Here is a 22,837-nt window from a genome sequence, read left to right on the forward strand (position 1 = left end):
TTCAATTTCATATTAAAAGCTGCCCCTTGATGCAACTTTATCCTTCCTAGGTTTTCTTTTTTTAACTCATTTTCTGTGTCTCTAGATGTAATTGGCCATAGTTCATCTTGTTTTAAAAATTCATCACCCCAAGATCAATCTCACGGTTAAAATAAGCAATCATTCCACAACTTGTAAACATAAATCTTGCCTGGAAATAGTCTGCTTGTTTTTCTTTTCTTTTTTCTTTCTTTCTTTTATTTTCTTTTCTTTCTATTTTTTTTTTTTTTTTTTTTTTTTTGGTGAATCATTTCAAACATAACAGCACAGGCTTGAAATTCAACTCAGTTTTTTTAGACATGAATTCAGTTGACTTTAACATTTCAAATAATAAAAAAACACATTCATACAAAAAAGGATATAGATATTGTCTTATCACTATTCAAAATGTGTATTGACAAGTATTTCTCAAATAAGGCAAATGAAAAGTATTTGATTAAAACATATTATTCTAGGGTTGGGAATGTAGCTCAGTTGGTAGAGTGCTTGTCTTGCATGCACAAGGTCCTGGGTTCAACCCCCAGCACCACAAAAATAAATAATAATTATATATATATATAAAATTCTGTTCAATGGCTAGTTGAGGAATTGTATCCATAGATAATTTCAAGGTCAAAATCCTTGTAATGTCATTTTTAGATGATTAAATGACTAACAACAGAATGATATTGATCTACTTGAACATATAATAATTTAATGAAGCTGTAATCAATTTTTCCATTCAATAATCATTCATTGGGTACCTATGTATGCCATGCCCCCATTAAGATCTGGAAATCACTAGACAGGACCAATATGTTCCATACTCATTGCAAAAAGAAAGGCATTTTCAGCAGCAAAAAGGAAGGCATTTTCAGCAGTCAAGAAACCTTTGCTTTTCCGCAGGTTTCCCACCACTTGTGAAGAACAGTTGTTTCTCATTTTCCCTAAATGAAGATGCTTAAGATCATGGAGAAAAATGAAATCAGAAGAGAGTATATATACTGATACTAAAATTTCTATGTGATGCAAGAGATGAATGAACAGTAATGCTTTATGGAGATTACAACAAAATGAGAATAAGAGATGAGACAGTGGCACAAGCATGGACATTAAACAGGGAAAGCTTCAAAGATCTTACCTGTAACAATGCGGGTTAAAGATGTTAAAGACCAAACCACAAGGGCTTTGATACCCATATTTTGTTGTTGTGATGGTAGGTTTCTTCCCAAGCTCAGTGTGCTTTTAAATTATGCACTAAAAAATAATAAGTAATAAGAATAATATTGTCTTTAAAGTTGGTACATATAGTGATAGTCACTTCAGGAGACTGTATTTTTCTTTGAATAATTCTATCTTTATACCTTTAGCTGATAATAAATGTTAATATAGTAATGATATTTTTCTTGAATATACATATAATTTATTGGGCATCTTTTATTGGGCAACAATAAGAAGAATAATCTTATGTTTGTGAAATGTTTTATAGTTTATAAAACACTTTCACATACATTATCTCATTTGATTAATGTTCCTGGCAAGTGGCCAGAACAGGCATATTTATCCCTGTTTTATAGAAACCAAAACTAAAAGAGGTTATGAAACACTTAAGGCATCACCGCAAGTAGCAAGTAGAGCTAGGATTTAAACCTAAATCATGTGTCTTCAAGCCTAGGTCATGTAATTCAAGTTCAATTTCCTTCCCTCCATGCTCTGCTTCTTATAACATTATGACCCCAAGTGGATTGATGATACTGTGACTTGTAGCTATCAGTGCTATTGATGCTGATAATATAGATTATTTTATCCCATATTTAATAAGCATCATTTAAGTGATGGGTAATAAATAAAAAGTCACTAGGTGCCACTATGCATAAAGGAAAATGATTAAAATATTATATAAAGAATGTTGTGAATGGCCAAAAGAGAAGCAACAAAATAACTATAATGGAATGTTTACTGAAAGCCTAAGCTTATTATAAGATTTTGGACTGGCTTATTGGCACTTTCCCCTTTTCTGACATTAATTCCCAACTATGGGAGGCAGGGGGTTCCTGTGACTGCTTTACAAGTCCCAGCAAACACTGGATTTGATCAGGGCTGGACAGCAGCCCAAGATGGACTAATCAGATTTTTCCTTTTCACTTTTGATTAGGACAGAGAAGCTTGTAAATTATCTCTGGGTTATGGGTCAAGTGGACTCAGGAAATGAGGGCACTGGATTGGCCAGGTATTATTTTAGGGTTGCCAGAAAAAATACAAGCATTGTGTATTTTCATTTGCTAAATCTGGCAACTCAACATAATGTACCATATAAAAGTGGAGATAAGAAAGCAACTTTTCTGAAAAAAAGAATCAAGTTAAGAAAAATTAAAGACTATAATAAATGTAGAGTGGGGGAAAGGAAGAGACTGAGGAAAAGGGAAAAACATCCCAAGTGTCACCTTGGTCATTGACAACTTTTCTTCTCTCCATTCCAATCCGTTGGGACATCTGCGTCTGTATCTTGCTCTTGAGTTCTCTAAGATGCTGGGTTTTTATATATATATATATATATGAGATTCCTTTTTTTTTTCTTTTCCCTTTAGATAGCTTAGAGGAGATACTTTTCCTATGTCAAACATGTCCCAAGGCATGTATAGTATTGTCACAGTTTAAGAAAAGGTTTTTATTATTTCACAACATTTAAAGAATTCTTGGAGACTATGAGATATGTGAATAAAAAACTTGTTTCTTACATATCAAGGGTAGGAGAGCTTGCATCTCTGTAATACTGTGAAATGTCTTCTAAAATTATGTAGGTCTCCTTGGTTTCCTGAGAGATATCAATTAATAAGTAACTCATGTGATATATTTCCCCAGGTGGTAAAGTGTTGTCCCCAAAGTAAAAGTTATCAACAGGATATCATTATATTGTGTGAATAAAGAACATGTAGCAACGAATCCCGCCATTGTTTACAACAATGATGCACCAATTTAAAAAGAAAAATGTGGGAAAAAAGTTATCAACAGGATAGTTAGTTCTGGCAATTTTGATTATGCGTATTCCTCCTCTTCATTTTAATTATCTCTTTTGCCTCTTTCCTTTCCCCTCTCCCTGTCCTCCCTCCTCCCTCTTCCAACCTCCCTGCCTAAGCTCCTCCAGAGGAAAAAAAAGACAATCAAAAAAGTCACTAACACCCCAGTGTAATGGGTTGAAAGTGCTATTCACACTTAGAGCATTTGCATTTTAAAAGAAGACCTTGAGAGAGAAAGCCAACAAAACGCTTCAGGGCTCACTATAAATAACAACCTTATATACTATTGAGTTCATATTAAATTAATATTAGATAATGGAGTCAGATTATCATGTTAAATGTTCCAGAAAAACATTTTGGTCTGGTTTAAGTGAACCAAACTGGGATTGGGGCTAGGGCTAAAGGTGACTTTCTGGAGTGAATTTGGGAAAGTACCTTTTGGTAATTAAACTAGAGACAGTTGTCAAGTTAGCACCAGTTTAATTCCCAGAAGATCAAAGAAACAGAGCTGATAGTGGGCCTAAAGAGGGGCAGCAGATGATATGAAACATGGGAAACACACACTTGGCAGTACATTTCTAGTGTTAGTTGTAAGGAGAGGCCAAGTAAGAGGCACTGCCATCATGAGGTTCTTAAACCTACACAGAATATGGATGGCTAGACATCTTAATTTTACCTATAAGTTGTTAAATTGTTCTTTTGTCCAAAAACATCTGCCTCCTGCCTGAAATTTTACTAATTGAAGGTTTATTTTATTTTTTTGGTACTAGGATTGAACCCAGGGGTGCTCTACTACTGAGTTACAGTCTCACCTCCCCGCTCCTGCTTTTTTTTTTTTTTTTGAGACAAGTTTTCTCAAAATTGACCAGGTTGGCCACAAACTTATGGTCCTCCTGCCTCAGCTTCACAAATTGCTGGGATTACACCACCATGCCCAGCAAATGCTCTTTTTATTAATAAACAATTTCCTTTTAGAGTTTAGAGGGTTTTTTTGTTTTGTTTTGTTTTGTTGTTGTTGTTGTTTTGTTTGTTTGTTTTTTGGTACTGGGGATTGAAACCAAGGGTGTTTTACCACTGAGCTGCTTCTACAGACTTTTTTATATTTTGAGACAGGGTTTCACTAAATTGCTTAGGGCCTTGCTAAATTGCTGAGGCTGGTCTCAAACTTTTTTTTTTAATAATTTATTCATGATTCAGTGTTTACATTTTTTTTTTTTGTACAGGGATTGAATTCAGGGGCACTCAACCACTGAGCCACATCCTCAGCCCAATTTTTGTATTTTATTAAAGACAGGATCTCACTAAGTTACTTAGTGCCTCCCTGTTGCTGAGCCTGGTTTTGAACTCAGGATCAACCTGTTTCAGTCTCTCAAGCTGCTGGGATTAGAGGTGTGCACCACCACACACACAGCTCTTTTTAGAATTTTAAGAGGATGATCAGTGATTTATAATTTGACATGAACTATGAAGAAACCAATCAGTTATTAGCCATATCTGAAAATGTGGAAATATTCTCATAGAGAGGAAGAAAAATTAATTTTGGAATAGGGATACTTTAGAGTGTACACTTTGGAGTATGCAGCTCCATTATGACAAGAAGGCAGTCTTGATAACTGTATCTGAAGCATTGGAATGATGAGGCAAGAATTAGAAGATAAGCACACAAAGATTCTTTAAAATCAAATTTTTTCATTTAAATTTTAATCTCCAGTTCATCCTTCCCAGTTTGCATGTACTGTATATTTTTCTTTCATGCAAACTGCATCCTTTCCTCCAGGTGAGTGAAGACCCACCTGAGGATGCACAGCTCAGTGAGGAGAGACCATATATATTCCAGTCTCCCTCTCTCCCCACTCCATTTTCTTATCTGGGAATCACTGTGCTCAATTATACAACCATATGTACAGCAATCCCTATATGCTCTTTCTGCCCATCTCATACACACACATCTACTTGGTATTTGATGACATGTAGACTCATTTAGCAAGACACAGCTCAAGAAGTACTTGCATTGTGATTTTCACAGGAGAGGCCTCCCTTCCTCTGTATTATACTAACACTAGAGGCACCACAGAATAGTGACCAATAGTACCAACTCCGGAGTCGAAGTTCAGATTCCAGCTCTGCCATTTATTAAATAACTATAGATCTCTTCCTTTATCTATGAATGGGGTAATGTATATAACTACCTCTTCGGTTTGTTATGGTTATAGAGCAAATTAATACATTCAATTAACTTAGAACAATGTTTGGTACATTATGAGTGTTCAAGATATTTAGAATCATTATAACTCAGCTGATGCTGATAGTATTGTCACTATCCCAACACATTTTTGTTAAGCTTGTATGTGGGTAGTTTTTCTAATCCGGCAAAAGAATTGTTCATTTTGTATCTATAGTGCCTGTTTTTAAAAAAATTACAGGGCACTAGAAGGTGCTTAATATGTTTTTGATGAATTAATGAGTAAACCTCCTGCAAATGGAAGAAACCTAGAAGGGCAGAGAGGAATCCCAAAGAACAGTGTATCTCTTGTTTTTGTCTTAGAGAGACCACATCCACCTAAATGAAAAATAGAGATGGTCCTGTAGTATGAACTGTGATTTTGGCAGAGAAAGCAATCTCTCCATTACTGGAGAGCAAAGGAGAAATGGGCTCTTGGACAGTGGGTAAAGAAAAGATGTTCCTTCATACCTAGACCTGACCAACCCCCACTGAGATCAAATGAAGTGAGATGGATCCAGTGCCAAGGGTGAAGTCTTTGACTAGATAGACTAGGGAAATGATAAATAGTAAACAGAAGGAATTTCAGTTTATTCATGTCTAGATATAGAATGCTCACGGGGACACTGAAAGGCACCTAACAGTGCTTGGCCCAGTGTTGGTACTCAACAAATAAATCTTTGATTGACTCATAATGACAGAACAAAATAATGAACAAACAAGTGAATCAATGAATAAATCAATCAATTGTGGAGACTAACTCTCAAATTACATCATGAAGAAGACTGGTTAGCTGTGTTTTCCAAACTATGTACCAGGGAAATGGTAAACGATTTATAGTCATTTATACATGATAAAAGCTGCATATTATACAACTGAGATTGATTTTTAATTATCCTTTAAGGACTGTTTAACTTTGTTTAGTTAACAGCATGGAACATTCTTCCACTACAGAGTATTAACTAGTCTGGCCCGGCTTGTTCAGAAATTGGAAGTACTGAATAATCTCAAACTTTGAAAAACATATAAATGTAAAATTGAGTTATATGATTAGAAAGATTAAAAATCATGCACATTCAAAAACAAGAGTCACTTCTAGTATGAGTTTATGGAATTTTTTCAGAATATATGTGCTGGTTAAATACTGTTAGTGTTTTTTATTTTTAATTATATTTTATCAAGATATTGTATATAGGGGCTGGGGATGTGGCTCAAGTGGTAGCGCGCTCGCCTGGCATGCGTGCGGCCCAGGTTCAATCCTCAGCACCACATACAAACAAAGATGTTGTGTCTGCCGAAAACTAAAAATGTAAATAAAATATTTTTAAAAAGATATTGTATATATAATTGACTAATTCAACCATTTTTAATGGGCAATTCAGCGACATTACATACATTTGCCATGTTGTGTAACCATTCTTTCTATTTCCAGTTCTTAACACCTGAAACAGAATTCTTCACCCATTAAACATATCTCCACATTGTTCTCTTCCTGCAGTTCTTGGTAACCTTGGTAATCTGTGTGTGTGTGTGTGTGTGTGTGTGTGTGTTTCTGGGAATTGAACCCAAGGCCTCATGCATACTAGTCAAACACTATACTACTGAACTATACTATATCCCCAGTCCTATATTTTCTGTCTAAGAATTTGCCTATCTCAGGAACCTCATATAAGTGGAATCATATAATGTTTTTCCTTTTGTCTCTGACTTATTTCACTTAGCATTGCATTTTTAACATTCACTCACATAGCATATATAAGAATTCCATTCCTTTTTTAAGACTAAATGATATTTCATTTTATGTATATTCCACTTTTTATATGTCCTTCAGTCAACTAATATCTGGGTTGTTGTTTCCCTCCTGGCTATCACAAATAATGCTACAAACAACACTGATATATAATGTTTGGGTGTCTGCATTCCATTCCTTTAGATATACACCTAGAAGTGGAATTGCTGGCACATGTGATAATTCTATGTTCAACTTTTTGAGGAAACAGTATTTTCACTTTTTTTATGTGAATTTTTTTTTGCAGTACTAAGGATTGAACCTAGGGGTGCTCTTCCACTGAACTATACCCCCAGATATTTTTATTTCTCATTTTAAAGGAGGCAGGGTTTCATTAAGTTACCAAAACTGGTCTTGAACTTGTGATGCTTCTGTCTCGGCCTCCCAAGTAGCTGGGATTACAGGCACATACCACAGCACCTGACCAATGACAAAATATTTTCTGAATTGCTAAATTTAAAAAATCTGAATTTTGCTATGCTACGCAGGAGTTAATACTATTGGTATGCAAAATTTAACACAAATTTTAGCTGAATAACCATTTTATAGGTAAAAAGTAGATTCTCTATAGTATTTAGGCCTAAAGAACATTCTTGGGATGTGGCAAGAGAATTTTACCATAACCATGTAGTATTCCATGCAGAAGATAACAAAGATAGTGAAAACACTTTCTCTTGCTTCCTTTCCTCCCAACTTCAAACGTGAGTCAACGCAAATTGTTTCCCAGTGTCCTTTCTCAAGATAGCATGCTATCATAAGAGTCAAGTACCTTAATGTCTCCTTTCTTTTTCCTTTTAATGACTATTCCTTTATTCTTACCAAACCAGGATAAAGCAAAGTTAATTATGTCCTTGAATATTTATATCTTCAATGTCTCATTTTCTCACTTTCTTGTTGTTATAGTCTATACTTACATAATTAGCTAACATTGCCACATAGGCCTAGTATATGCTAAAAATCTTACCAGTACTTCTCAATTCTGCAGCTCTTTGGATTAATAATGAAATCTGTAATAAATACAAAATTCTGGAATTCTTTCTATGATTGGGTAGATTTTATCCCACTATAGTACCCTTTTTTTATATTCCTCCACTTCGTGAGCATTACTTATCCTTGAAAAAAAATGCTTCCTTGGCTTAATTTTCTTTTCTCTTTTTCTTGCAGTGCTGGGATTGAATCTAGGGGCCTTATATGTACCAGGCAAGGGTTCTACCACTGAGCTATACCCTAATCCCTCCTGTTTAATTTTATTAAGTTAAAAAATAACATTAATTTTAGTCGGTATTCATTAAGCTGTAACTCCCCACACAAAAAATAAAAACCAACAAATTTCAAGGCAAATTTCCTTTCTTTTATATTCTCTAGATCTATATTTCAAAAACATTCTTGGAAATATGAGGTACAGAGCAGGTGTGGTGCCCAGGGATAAATAATCCATGTATGTGTACATTTTTTTTTTCTTAATCAATGAACAATAAAGTTTAAAAACTGTCAATTAAATTATCAAATTTAAAAAAATGTTGAGGTCCACTAGTGCCAAACATTAAATGGTATTTATAGGCAGAAAGCAAAATCAAAAGGATAGTGGAACAGAAATTGGGATTTAAGAGTAAAGGATGGCCAGGTCTAGCTGGGATTGTGGCTCAGTAGTAGAGCACTTGCCTTACATGTGTGAGACACTGGGTTCAATCTTCAGCACCACATAAAAATAAACAAAATGAAGTGAAGGAAGGAAGGAAGGAAGGAAGGAAGGAAGGAAGGAAGGAAGGAAGGAAGAGTGGGCCAGGTCCGGTGCAATATCTCTTTTGTGGTTTGTCTAAATCCTTTCTAATAGTGTGCTGTGTTCAGTATTGCTCAAAAGGAATTGTCATTTGTAGTCCTTAAAAGTTTTTTTGTTACTCTGGAATTTCATTATAAGTTTTTCCTCAGAGATAATTAATACTAACTGTTCTTTTCATTCTTCTAGATATTTTTCCTCGCATATTATTTTCCATATAAATTGGGATTTTAAAATGGCACCTCTTGTGCCATTTTAAGAGGACAGGTGATATAGGTGATAAGGGGTCAGGTCATTCCACATGGCAAGGCCCAAAGTAAACGAGAGAGAGAGAGAGAGAGAGAGAGAGAGAGAGAGAGAGAGAGAGAGAGAACAGGAAGCATATAATATATGCCTATAATATAATAAGCATATAATATAATCCATGTCTAAAACCCTAAAGGAGGGTAGTTACTACATGAGTTGACTTTTGGCCACTGTATTTGCTATTTAGAGTCACCATTCACCAAATATTTTTTTCAAATAATAGAATGTAGAATAGAATGATAGAATGCATAGAAAGGAAAATTAGGACTAAGCCTGAGTACTAATAGGTGCTAATATGCCAGACCCTATCCATAAAAATACATCAGAAAAGTGGTTCATTCAGAACCTCACTCAGTAACACATTTTTGTCTTTGTAATTGTATAGATAAAAGGCAATTTTATAATCATTACATTTTGTGAACCCCCTCTCCCCCCGCACACAAATAGTCTGATGCCTTTTTTTTTTTTTCAATTTGGGATGGATTTTTTTTGGGGGGGGGATAACTGGGGATTGAACTCAGGAGCACCCAACCACTGAGCCACATCCCCAGCCCTATTTCATAGTTTATTTAGAGACAGAGTCTCACTAAGTTGCTCAGCACCTCGCAGATGAATTTTTCAAACAGCATCTACTCTGTAATATACCCACTCCTGCCTGTATCATGCACAATTATATCAAATAATCATAATGTAGTTACAGAATCTTGGTGTTCTGATTCTAAATAGGTCTTTCTTTGTTATAACTTAGTTAATATCCAGCTTTTCACAAATTAAAAGAATCTATCTCTGCATTTGGTAATCTTAGATTGCCCAACTATATTACAGAGACAATTAATACTTTAGTTGAGAGATTGGACTATATAACTTATGAGTTCTTTCAGTGATAAGGAAATATTTCAGTTCATCCAAATTTATGATTGATAATTAGTTAAGTCTAATTATCAATGATCTTTTATCTATGTAACTTAAGCATCAATTTTGCCAATGGTAAAATGTAGAATAGCTGCCCTTTGTCTCTAGGTATTTAAGAAAACATAGATTTTCACAGTTTAATACAGAGAGAACTTAACATTTTGTTTTATAAAACAAATATTAAATGTTAAATTTATATTTAGCATTAAATTGTTTAATATTAAATTTAACAAAAGTTAAATAAATATTGCAAACTACATTAACCACAAAGAAAAAAAATAGTTTCAAAAAGTTTATCCCTGCTAATATTAGGGGTATGTGTCCTTTGCTGCTTTCCTTGTTACAAACATTTTCTAGCATCAAAAACATAAAAAGAAAGTATTGTGTTATAATACAATTTCACACCTTGCTTTTAGACTTATTATATATTCTAAACATTTTCCCATGTTAATAGTCTTATAAAACCATATTTTTAATTTTTATATATGTTTAACACCATAGGTAAACTAAAGAGTGCTTAACAAAACCCACATTCTTGGATCTTTATGAGAAAAAAAAAAGTCACTGTGAAGAATAACTCTGCACATATAACTTTGCCCCCACTTCTTATTATTCCCTTAGGATAAATTCCAAGAAGTCTTATTTCTGGGTCAAAGGCATACTCATTTTAAGAATGTTTGTTTCATACATCACATTGCCCTCCAGAAAATTATCTATTAAACTCTCAGTGGTAGTATGTCAGAGTTTTATCATCCCCTGAATCTTTATATAAGTAGTGTTTCCGCCCCCCTATAGTTTTTTCTGTGTACCCAGAATTTAAGTAGTGCTTAAGGAATGTGTCTTTTGTGTCATGGATTCCTAATACACTGCCTGCCACAAAGTCAGTATTCAAGAAACATTAATTAAAGAATAAATGAATAAATATGTACTCTTCTAAGGTAAATATGAAGTGAATATGGAGAAATAATAGAATGTAGAGAGAAGGGAGGAAAAAAGAAAAAAATAATAAACAAGGAGTCAGGAGGCTAGCTTTGCACCTAATCACTTTTACCACATCCAGCAAATAATTTAACCAGTCTTACCTCTTGGAACTGGCTTCATGGATGTGCAACCTGTGTAGTCACATAGGCCCTGTGTGCAGAGGTACTCTGTAACTGATTTAATGCTCTGCTGTTACCAACTTGAAATGCATAATGATTTTTGAGGAAGGGACCAACATTTCACATTGCACTGCATCCTGAAAATTATGTAGCTGATTCTGCCTTTACTTTTTCATCTATAAATAAAGATACAAAAATGAGGTCATTTCAGGCTATAATAATTCTAATTCTGTGAGTTTTTTTTTCCTGAATACTACACACGAGGCTACAATTTAGATACATAAATATCTTGGAACAATTTTGAAATGAATTCTAATTGCTTGATGAAGTTCCTTCATTCCCGTGAAACACTCATTCCTTTCATCTAACCCATCTCCATCAGTGGTGTCCTTCAGCCTATTCCTCCTAATTCTGCTTCATAATTGCACAGGATTACACTTACTCCTGGAGCTCTACACCATTAACCTTGACTTGTGAAGGACTGGAAAAAAGAAAGTTCTTTCTGATGGCAAATTCTTCAGGTCTGAAAGGAGAATTCTCCAATATAGTTTCTAGGAAGGCATTGAGCAGCAAAAAAAAAGAAAGACTTTGAAAAATCATTTTGAGCTTCTAAGCATTTACTCAATAGATAATTAGAATCTTGGTTTAGTATGAGTTTTTCCTCTTTCTTTTTTTCCTTTTCTTAAATTGTTTTTAAAACAAGTCATCTCTGTCTCTAAATTAAGCATAATTTCATGGAGGACAATTCTCATATACAGAAGAGAAAAAATGCCACTCAGGTTTACCTATTTTTGAGTAATCATTATAAAAATAAGTGATGGACATTAGAGGACAAAACACAGCAAGCTGCCCAAAGACGAGAACAGCATGTAAATTACTGCTAATCTACATTACCTTTCCTTCTTTTCTACTCTAGAAAAATGCCATCTCTATTTTAAAACATTTATATCTGAGCAGTTCAAGCTATTTCAAGATATTAAAGCTTAGGTTTTTGAGTCTAATGCACTTTTCTACATTTCAAAATGTTTAATAAAAAGGCATTGCCATGTAATGTACTGAAACAATCTGGAAAAAATTTTTTAAATGTTTTTAAAAATGTTTATTTAGACTTCATTACATCTGTAAAACAAACTATATGCTAGACATCTTCTTGACAATGTTCTTACCCTTAATAATTATTATTGGTAGTGTTTTTCTGAAGAGTATGTGTTTGGAAGAATTTCAATAATATTGGCATTGTTTCTCTTCTGTTTCTTTTCCTGAGATCTGGGCAGAAAGAACATAACCACAACATATGTCCCTTGGTGCACAGTTGGCAAAGGTATTTATTAAGTTTTCTGTTAATTCTGCTTTCTGTTTGTAATAATATGAAAATATATTAACAACATGTAGTCTATAAAGACACTAAGGAGGGGTAAGTAAAGATAGTAACTAATTTTTTATTATTACAGTTCAAGTTAAGATATCAAAGAAGTTAATAGTCTAATTACCAGAATGAGTTAAAGCCGCTTCTGAGAGGGTTTGCCTGTCTCTCAGGAAAGAACGAGGTAGGCAATGAGAAAATCTGGGTCATCTAAGAGATTAATCAGGAGTTACTGGGGTATATGGTCAATTTTATGCATGTGATTTTGAATGTAGGTGCGAAGGAATTCATATATTCATTCAGGAAAAAAATATTGAGCACCTGACATGTTCTAGGCATTATATTAAGAGCTGGTGAACAAAATAAAAAATACACCAGATAAGATTAGGTTCAACTGAGAGTAGCAAACACCCTCCAAATAGCATTGGCTTAATCAAGATAGAATTTATTTTCTCTTTTGAAAGTCTCAAGGAAAAGTTCAGAGTTGTGTTGATTCAGCTGCCTGAAGTTCTTAGGATCCTAGGCTGTATCCAGGTACCTGCTCTACCTTCCTTAGGACCCTTGTCTTCATCATCCAAGATGGAGCTATAGTCTTCCAACCACTTTCCAAGCAGCAGGTAGAGGAAGGAAAGAAGAAGGATCAAATATCTGTCAACCATCTTTTAAGGAAATTTTCCATAACCTGCCAAACATTTCTGTGTTCTTGTTTACTGGAACCCCATCTCAGGGTTTACAACTACGTAGAGGGATTCTCAGAAATATGTCTTTATTTCACACATCAGTGTGGTCAACTCAAAATCAAAAGGTATCTCATAGGGAAGAAGCGATGTGGGGGTCAATCATTAGCCATTTCTATCAGGCATGCCCTCAGACTTCTTATATCTAATACCCTAACAGAAGACAAAGGAGGGAGGCTGAGTTAGCTCAAAGTGTAATTTACCAATTTAAATGCCTGTAAGGGGAATATTAATTAACAATACAACTCAGGTGCCACTTTCTCTAGGAAGGCTTCCCTAACCACATCTTACCACAGTTGCAAGCTGGATGTCCTTTATATAAGCTTTTATCTTCCATCTTGTGCTGTATCTATCATGTCATTTAGAGCTGATACAATAATTGTTTCTCTCTTCCCTACTCTTTTCCACTTTAACTTGACTGTAATGCCTTGAGGGCCCAAATATCTGAATTTTGAAGCCCCAGTATCCCTAGCTTAATATATATATATATAATGAAAAGTGGTTATTATTTGAATTGTTTGGATAAATAAACAAAATAAAAGATCTCTATTCAAATGCAATAAAGGTACTAAGAATAATAGTATACAGAGAACTTCAGCTGTCAAAATATTTTAGCACCAATTTTTTTTTGCTTATGAACATAAGTGAATCTTTAATTTTCATCAACATTTAGAATATGATCTGATCTTCTGAGCATGCTAAATATTTCTGGTAAACTTAGAATTAACTGAATTTTGTTGGTGATAAATGCTATGACAGCTATGAACATTTTTAAATCATCCTTTGATCAAGATTGCCAAAAATATTCTAGTAAAATAGCTAATTACATAGCCAATTCTATCCACTCTACACAAATGGCATAGTTGGGTCAAAATGATACAAATGGAAATAAAATAACATACTCTAACTGATGTTGTTTCTTAGGTCTATACTTACATAATTCAGTTGGGCAGTTCGATGGACAACAAAGCTTTCACCAAAATGGGTTCCACACAGCTTCAGTTTCTCTCCTTTCCTTTGTTACCACTCACAGCACTGTAAAGAGTGAAATTTAAGGCAATGTGATTCATTTTTCTCAGCTCTTCCTTTAAAGCTTTTTCATATTTCTTATTGTAATTATTCATAAGATTTTCTTGATTTTCTTAGGTCAAACACGTATGTTCTCTAGATTAGAAATTCAACTGAGAGAAACTTCTGCACTTAACAACTGTTTGGTTTTAAGAAAAATGTATTCATAATAGAAGAGCTTTGTTAAAAAGCCACTATTATTCCCCCCAGCGCTGTACACCGTTATTTTACAATTCATTCAATTACTAAACATTTGTTGAATATAAATTATACACAAGATCCGTGACTATGATAATGCAAAAATTTGCATTTGCAGTACATTTTCCTTAATTTGAACTTTATGATATATTACAATTAACTACAGATATTCTAGTTTGTTTGTTTATTTATTTATTTATTTATTTTAGAGAGAATTTTAATTTTTTTTTTTTGTTGTTAGTTTTCGGTGGACACAACATCTTTGTTTGTATGTGGTGCTGAGGATCAAACCCGGGCCGCATGCATGCCAGGTGAGCACGCTACCACTTGAGCCACATCCCCAGCCCAGATATTCTAGTTTAGATTATCATTTATACAATTGCATGTACATCATTGAATCAAATATGAATCAAACATGGAAATTGGTTAAAAAGTAAATGTGTGCATATAATTGTGTGAATAATTTTCTGTGAAAAGATAGGCATTGTCAAACGGGAAAAATGTTTTAAGCAAGTAGTGATCCAAAATATTGAAGTAAAATAATCTATTTACACGGTATTCATACACCGTGAAATGCTTGGAACAATAAGGAAAAAAAATAAATATCCTTCATTTATCCCTTGACTTAGGTCACATGCTATGGTTTGCAAGCATATCCTCCAAAGGCCCATGTGTTCAAGCCTTCTTTGCCTGGTGGTACTTGGGAGGTGGTAGAATATTTGTGAGATGGGACCTTGTGGGAAGTTCTTAGGTCATTGGGGGTATACCCTGGAAGGGGATTTGGGGACCCTGGCCCATCCAGTCTTTCTCTTTTTTCATGATATAAGCAGTTTGTTCTGCTACATTTCCCCTGCCATTGCCATCTGCACCCCCGGCAGAGATCCAAAGTACTGGATCTGCCCAATGTTGGACTGGAAGCTCCAAATGTTTTCTCTTATAATTCAATTATCTCAGGTACATTATAGTAACATGAAGTTGACTAATATAGCATGAGATCCAATAACCTTTGTCACTTATGGCTACACATATTAATAATACAAATTTATTTAGTTTTTCTCCCAGGTCATTCAGCTACATTTAATTTTCTAGGTATTACATATTACTTTTATCAACATAACTTTCTTTACAAAGAATTTATTTTCAAAGAAAGGCTACATAGATCCCTTTAACAAATCCCTAAATATAATGCTGAACTCTTTCTGTTCTTCAATGCCTCACTCAAAATAACTATAAATCCTTAGTATTCTTTAAGCCAGGTAGACAGCGCTATAGAAGCAGCTATTTTAATACACTCTTATGCTGCTCTTGGGCCCCTGCCATTTTTCCCCTTGTATATTGGATAGTCTATAAAAAGCTAAAGAGAGTGTTAAATTCAAGAAAGGATAGAAATATGATTCATGACAGGTTGCAGTAATACAAACAGAAATAAGCATCAAATATAAAGTGTCTTATAAAATATAGAGTACTATGTAAATGTAAGTTCTAGTATGTATTCACTTAAATAATGTTTATTGAATATTAAGTGACATGGATAAATAAAATGCTGTATTTTGGAAGTTAAAGCATAAGTAAGAGATACAGACCAAAATATCAATTCAGTAGAGAAGATATGGGAATATGGTGGAAGAAGTAACTAGGTTGGTCAGAGGAATCAGGCATGGCTTCTTAGCAGAAGTAAATTTGAGCTAGGAATTTAAACATCAGTAAGAGTTTGTTAGGTAAACAAGAAAGATGACATTCTAGGGAGGGGGAAAGTACCATGCACAGAGGCATGAAAGAGTTTAACATATTCACAGAACAGTAGGTCATTCCACATTGTAACATGTAAGCTGACAGGGCTCAAATCTGATGGGTTTCCAAATGAAAAGCAACAGGCTTAAGATTTTATCATGTAAATTCTGGGGCCATGAAAGAATTTTACTCAAAAAAGGATCACACTCACATTTTTATTTATTTATTTATTTTAAAAATAATTTCAAAAAATTAATATTTTTATTTATTTATAAATTTCTAATATCAATTTTTATTTATTTATTTTCTAAAATTTATGTATTTATTTATTTAAAAAGTTTCTAATATCAATTTATTTTACATAGTTTGTAAAACTAATCCCTTTAAAATATTGTTGGTTTTAAAGACAACACAGAGACAGTGTTGTAAAATGGTCAATGGAGAGGAGGTGAGCCCTGCTTGCCATGAAACTAGTAACCAATCAGAGTTCAGATTTCCCTCCTCAGTCATGTAATCTTCTGGATCCAACCCTAGGAAGCCATGAGGCTTTCATATTTGCAATACAAAGCCAAGTACAGGATTTAAAAGCAGTGTTGTTGAAGTTGTTTTTCTCCTTTTCCAATTTCTTTTTTTTTAAATTTGTTTTAATTAGTTACATGACAGTACAATGACCTTGACATATCATACATTTGAATCAGATGGGATATAATTTCTCATTTTTCTGATTATACAGGTTGCAGAATCACATTGGTCAGGCAGTCACATATATACACACAGTAATAATAATGTCTGTTTCATTCTACTGTCCTTCCTATTTCCCCATCCCCTCCCCTCCCTTCCCATCACTTCTCTCTACCTAATCTAGGGTAATGCTATTCTTTTTTTTTTCTCACATCTTCATACATGTATTTTGTATATCATGGGAAGACGATTACCTCTAAATAGGGAAGAGGGGTGAGAGGGAAAGGGAGGAAGAAGGGGAAATGCATGGATGGTGGAAGGAGACCCTCATTGTTATACAGATTTGTATTTTTAAAAAAAATGATTCTGGTGGCAGTGATAAGTGTTCATATTAGGATATAGGAAATAAAAAAGAGATAATTTTGTGACATATTTAATGGATAGTACAATTTATTAACCAGTTAGTTGTGGGGAAAGTGACTCTGAAGTTTCTGATGTGAGTATGTGGTTGTATGCTTGCACCATTTCCTTAAAAAGTGTAATGCATGGAAAGTGATTTGATTTCAGCTTGTTGCATTGAAGTATTTAAGGAAATATTTAGAAGAAAATTTGATATATGGTCTAAAATTTAGGAGGAAGGTCTAAGGTAGAAATATAGATTTAGGAATGGTTATCTTATTGATCAGTGGTCCTCAGATGTTAATGTATACAAGAATCACCAAAATGCTTTTAAATGATGATTCCTTGGTCTAACCCTTCTAGGTCTGGGGAGGGGCCCAGGAATCAATCTTTTCTTTTTTTTTTTGTTCTAATTAGTTATACATGACAGTTAGAATGCATTTTGACACATCATACATAAATGGAGTATAACTTCTCATTCTTCTGGTTGTACATGATGTAGAGTTAAACTAGCCATGTGAACTGTGTGTGTGAGCTGTGAGCATTTTGAGTGCATGAGTGGACGGACTGATGTTGCTGCTCTGTCTGGGCTGTGCATGTATATGTCCTTTTTGCTCATTCTGCCTTTTGATCCCGCACAGCACCTGAGATAGGTGTTACTTGCCAAGATGTCAGTCAATCAACTGACCACAAGACATCATGAAGCTAGACTCAACCCCCTGAAACCTAACCCTTTGCCTTGTTTGGAAAGAACATTCTATGGAACCTCCCTTTGTGTGTCCCCCCCATATAAGAATTAAGTATTTAGACAGCTCTCTCTCTCTTTCCAACGGACCCGTACGGTTGAGAGCCATCACCAGAACCTAAGAAAAAGGTACTTTCTGTCTGTGTGTGTGATTATTTTGTGCCAATCCAAATTCACCTGGAGTGACCCTGAATGATCTAGTCTAGTGTTGCAGCACCCTCCCTAGCTTTCACTCTCTCTGTCTAATCCAAGGTACCTCTAATCTTTCCTAGCCCCACCCCCTTATTGGGAATTAGCATTCACATATCAAAGAGAACATTTGGCCTTTGGTTCTTTGGGACTGGCTTATTTCATTTAGCATAATATTCTCCCTGCCATCCATTTACCAGCAAATGGCAGAATTTCATTCTTCTTTAAGGCTGAGTAATATTCCATTGTGTATGTATATCACGTTTTCTTTATCCTTTCATCTGTTGAAGGGTACCTAGGTTGGTTCCATAGTTTAGTTATTGTGAATTGAGCTGCTATAAACATTGATGTGGCTGTGTCACTATACTATGCTGATTTGAAGTCCTTTGGGTAAAAACTGAGGAGTGGGATAACTAGGTCAAATGGTGGTTCCAGGGATCAATCTTTAAAGCTTCCTCAGTGATTCTGCTGCACATGGACCAATATTGAGAAATGTTGCCAAAGAAGCAGGAGGAGAACTGCAAGGTGGTGGTGCTATGAAACCCAAAAGTGTAGAGTTTGAAAGAGAAGTGATGACTATGTGAATAGGAGAGCTTAGAACTGAAAAGATCTTGATAGCCTATGGGGGTGGGGAACACTGGTGATCTGGAGAACCAGGTGCAGTGAAGTGTTTCAAGGAGACCCCAACTGTGACAAGTAGTAGGATGACTGGGGATGAGGACATAGATAGAACAAATAAAGTTTGTCTAGAAAGGGAGTATGTGTGGATAGAACTTAAAATCTACTGTTTGCTAGCCCTGGTTCAAGCCCCATGTCAGCCACTTATTGGTCATCTGATATGATATCTCTGTGGAGCCCATTTTCTTGTTTATAATGTGAATGTTTTCTTATGTTACAGAGCCCCTTTTACAAGTTAAATATGATGGTACCTGTAAAAAAATTGTAAATCACTTTTCCAAACTTTTCCATAAGGAAGTATGAATGGTAGAACATCTTAACAATTCTATAGAGTTGGAAAAAGAATCGTATGTAATGTCCTAAATAGGTCAATGCCTTCATTTTACAGATGAAGATCGAGAGGTCTGAGTGGAAAGTGGAGGTTAAATGATTTGTCTAATCTGATGCAACTAGTTAATGGCAAAGCCAAATGTAAAATCCAGCCAGACTCCTAACTCAGTGTTCCCTCACCCCATCTCATGTTCTGCTCCTCCATTGAAACATACTTGTTTTCTTTTATATCTTAAATATTTTTTTTAGTTGTCAATGAACCTTTATTTATTTATTTTTATGTGGTACTGAGAATCGAACCCAGTGCCTCATAAATGCTAGGCAAGTGCTTTACCACTGAGCCACAGCCCCAACTTGTTTTCTTTTGAAAAACAATCACCTTTGAGAATGGAGTGTGTGTGTTTGCACGCGTGCGTGCTTTATACATGTTGGGCAAGCACTCTACCTCTGAGCTACATACCCGGACTCAGACTTGTTTTCTTAATTCTCCTCCATTTGAATTTTGGCCTTTCTCTTTTATAGAAAAGGTGATTGGAGCTTTACTGATTGGGGAAATGAAGAGGTGTGTAATCTGAATGAGTCCAGGGGTTCAAATGCAAGCTCCTTGAAGATATTTTTGAACTATCTCCTTCCCTGGAGGAATACAACTGCTATATAAAGTTTATATTCTATAACAAGGATAGAAATGCTGCTTCCCACACTATACTCAAGTATTTGGATCTCTATCTCCCTTTCTAAGCTGCCCAAAGCAGGCCAAGTCTTTTAATCCCTATCACCTAGCAGAGTGGTTGGCACATAGTAAGAATCCTATATACGGTTGTTAAAAAATAAATGAAATGGTTTCATCTGTGACTCACTGTATTATTTTACTTCATGAACAAATACTGTAACAAAATATATAAAATATCACAAATATATTCACAAAATAACCTAATAAAAGTCACAAAACTTGGTGATAGATTTTAATAAACAATATATGTGAATAATAGATGTTGCTTGATAGTAAAAGAAATTATTGTCTTTCACAAGCCTCTTTCTCCGACTTTCTAGAACTCACATTTTTCATTCCCTTTAAAAGGGGAAACAAATTGATTCACTGTTGTCTAAGATGTCACCTTATTCTCTTTCCTTTTACATATTTTAGGAAACAATTTTCAGTTTTCCCTGTCATTATGTGATTTTTCTGCTTTATTTGAACTACATGTAAGCCCTTTAGAACAAGGATTGTCTTCTATATAAAGGGAGAATGATGTTTATTTTTAGTTCTTAGTACTTTGTAAACCTCTCCTATTTTGAAGCAGCTGTGATAGTCATAAGATAATACTTCTCCAAAAGGCAGATCATGATACAAAAAATTGAATAGTCTCCTAGGGTAGAAATATAAAAAAAAAAATACAATAAAAAGCAGAGGTTAGATATGAGTTTAGGTCTGAGTCAGTTACTGAAGAGGTATAGGGTGATAAAAGGGGGTTTGTTATTGGAAAATAACTCCGTTGGGAGGTTGAGGCACTGGAAGAAAATTAAATTCACTAACCACTCCAGTACTGACTCAAGGTTGTGGAGATTCGTTGATGGGAAAGACATGATTCCTATCCTATTATAGCAAAGGAGACCCACAAGTACCCACAACTATAAGATAAAACAGAGCTGCATAAAGGTACAGTCACAGAGAAAAGGCATTCTAGGAAATTTTAAGAACATTTTTATTAATGAAGGGGAAATTAGAGTGCCCAACATTCTAATGTACGAGGCTGCTTTTATTGACTCTGGTAGTCATATAGGCTATTACCACAAATCAGAAGCATGCATTACTTTGTGTATATGTCACTAAACTTTTAACTTAAGGCTTTTCATAAATTGGGGGACATATTGTACCGAATTTATAGATTACCACTTGAGCACTATAAATATGATTTCTTAAGATATACATTTAAAGTGAATCACTACTGCTTTTTGAAATATGCCTTGCAGAAATGAATTTTGTACTATCAAAAGATTCAGAGGTAAAAGGAATCCCAGTACAGCATATGGTCAATTTACAGACTTTCTCAGTAGTACACAATCAAATATTCAAATACCATAGCTGGACTAACAAGTACTAGATTTCTAAAGTTATTGTGATATTAATATTAAAAATATTCACTTTAGATTTTTTTATTTGAAATAATAGCACAATATAAAGTAAACAGCTCTTGATTTTTCTTGCTGTTATATCCAATGATCACTGATGCTAATGTGGAACATTTTCTGCTAGTTATTCATTGATTTAAAAAAAAAAGTCATTTTTTCCAGAGACTGGGCAAGAGATGTCAAGAAGTACTAAGTAGTTAAATGAAAGAGGAGAATGCAAAGGAACCCCAAAAGAGAATACATTAAAGTGACGTTATTCTCTTCCCAGTATATGCAGATGGACAGAAAAAATATAGCAGTAATTGCAGACTCTTTTTCACCAAAAAGACAGAATGGCCTTGGAATCAGAGTATGGGAGAAAAGTCCTTTGAAATTGCATTCTTATCCAGATCCCACCTGACTCGTTGGATGCGACTTCAGCCAAGGTCATTTACCCTTTCTGTGCCTTAGTTTCCTTTAATGTTGGAAAAGATTATTTGCCTGTTTACTGATAAGGTGAATGAGATAATGCCCCGGAGGCACCCAAAGCTGATCAGAAAAAGGTGCTATAAGAATACCAAATGGTACTACTATTACTGAATTGTGTATCCTGTTGGAATGAGTCATCTTGCTGTAAAGATGCATAAGCAATTCTAAGTGTGGTGGAGGACCAGAGGCAATAAGAGCCAAGTGCTCTTAGATTGTGCTAAGGGAGGAGATCTCAGCTGCAGTGAAATCTGCCCTTTTTCAAATTACAAGGAGTGGAGAAGACAAGTACTGTACAGCAAAGTGGTTATACAGACTTTTGAAATCCTAGAGCCAGTTAGAATCAGGCTTTACCACTTACTACTATGCCTGTGGGTAAATGACTGTTTCTTCAAACTTTATTTTTCCCATCCGTAAAGTGGGAATTATAATATTATCTATAGGGTTGTTGTGGGGATTTAAAAATAGTTTATAAGGACATTGTTAAGTAAGCAATTATTGTAATACCATAAGACAAGGAAAGATACAAATCACATTGAATATAAGTAATTTTTTAAAAAAAGTAAGAGAAGGTGAGTTTTTATTTTATTAGACATTATATGATTTAAGGGGCCTAGGAAAGAAAAAACTGGCCTTGTTAAGTCTGAATCCACTCATAGTTCATGGGTCTATGGTAAGTAGTCAAATCTTTGATATTTTGCACATAACAAATAAACAGGAAAAGCCTTTTGTCTATTTCAATAAAAACAGCTTTCTATTTTAAAAAGATATATATTTGAAAAATCTCCTGGATATCCAACAGCTCTTATGAAACAAGGCTCAGATGTGGTGTTTTTGTTGTTTTAAAAAGACAGAAATCAGGGGCGCGGGGATTATTTCTCCGGCTTTGAACCGCGCTCCGGGCTGCCAAGCCTTGGGGCAAAGCCCTAGGGGCAGGACGCGCTCCGTTCAATCCCGGAACCATCGCGCCGGAGAGGGGGCGG

At 34.8% G+C, this 22,837-nt stretch overlaps 1 long non-coding RNA gene across 1 annotated transcript in view; it reads right to left on the reverse strand.

The window, feature by feature from the left end:
• Window positions 1–1,159: 1,159 nt before the first annotated feature.
• The window catches only part of LOC125611801, a 23,073-nt gene continuing 1,395 nt past the window's right edge, over window positions 1,160–22,837 (reverse strand). Inside the window, exons 2-4 of the long non-coding RNA XR_007342040.1 lie at window positions 14,177–14,275; window positions 11,123–11,316; window positions 1,160–1,275 (exon numbers count right to left, since the gene is read on the reverse strand). This is a non-coding gene — a long non-coding RNA (uncharacterized LOC125611801). The remainder of the gene's footprint in view (window positions 1,276–11,122; window positions 11,317–14,176; window positions 14,276–22,837) is intronic.

The sequence above is a fragment of the Marmota marmota genome, unplaced genomic scaffold (assembly GCF_001458135.2).
Source record: "Marmota marmota marmota unplaced genomic scaffold, marMar, whole genome shotgun sequence".
Classification (NCBI taxonomy): domain Eukaryota; kingdom Metazoa; phylum Chordata; class Mammalia; order Rodentia; family Sciuridae; genus Marmota; species Marmota marmota.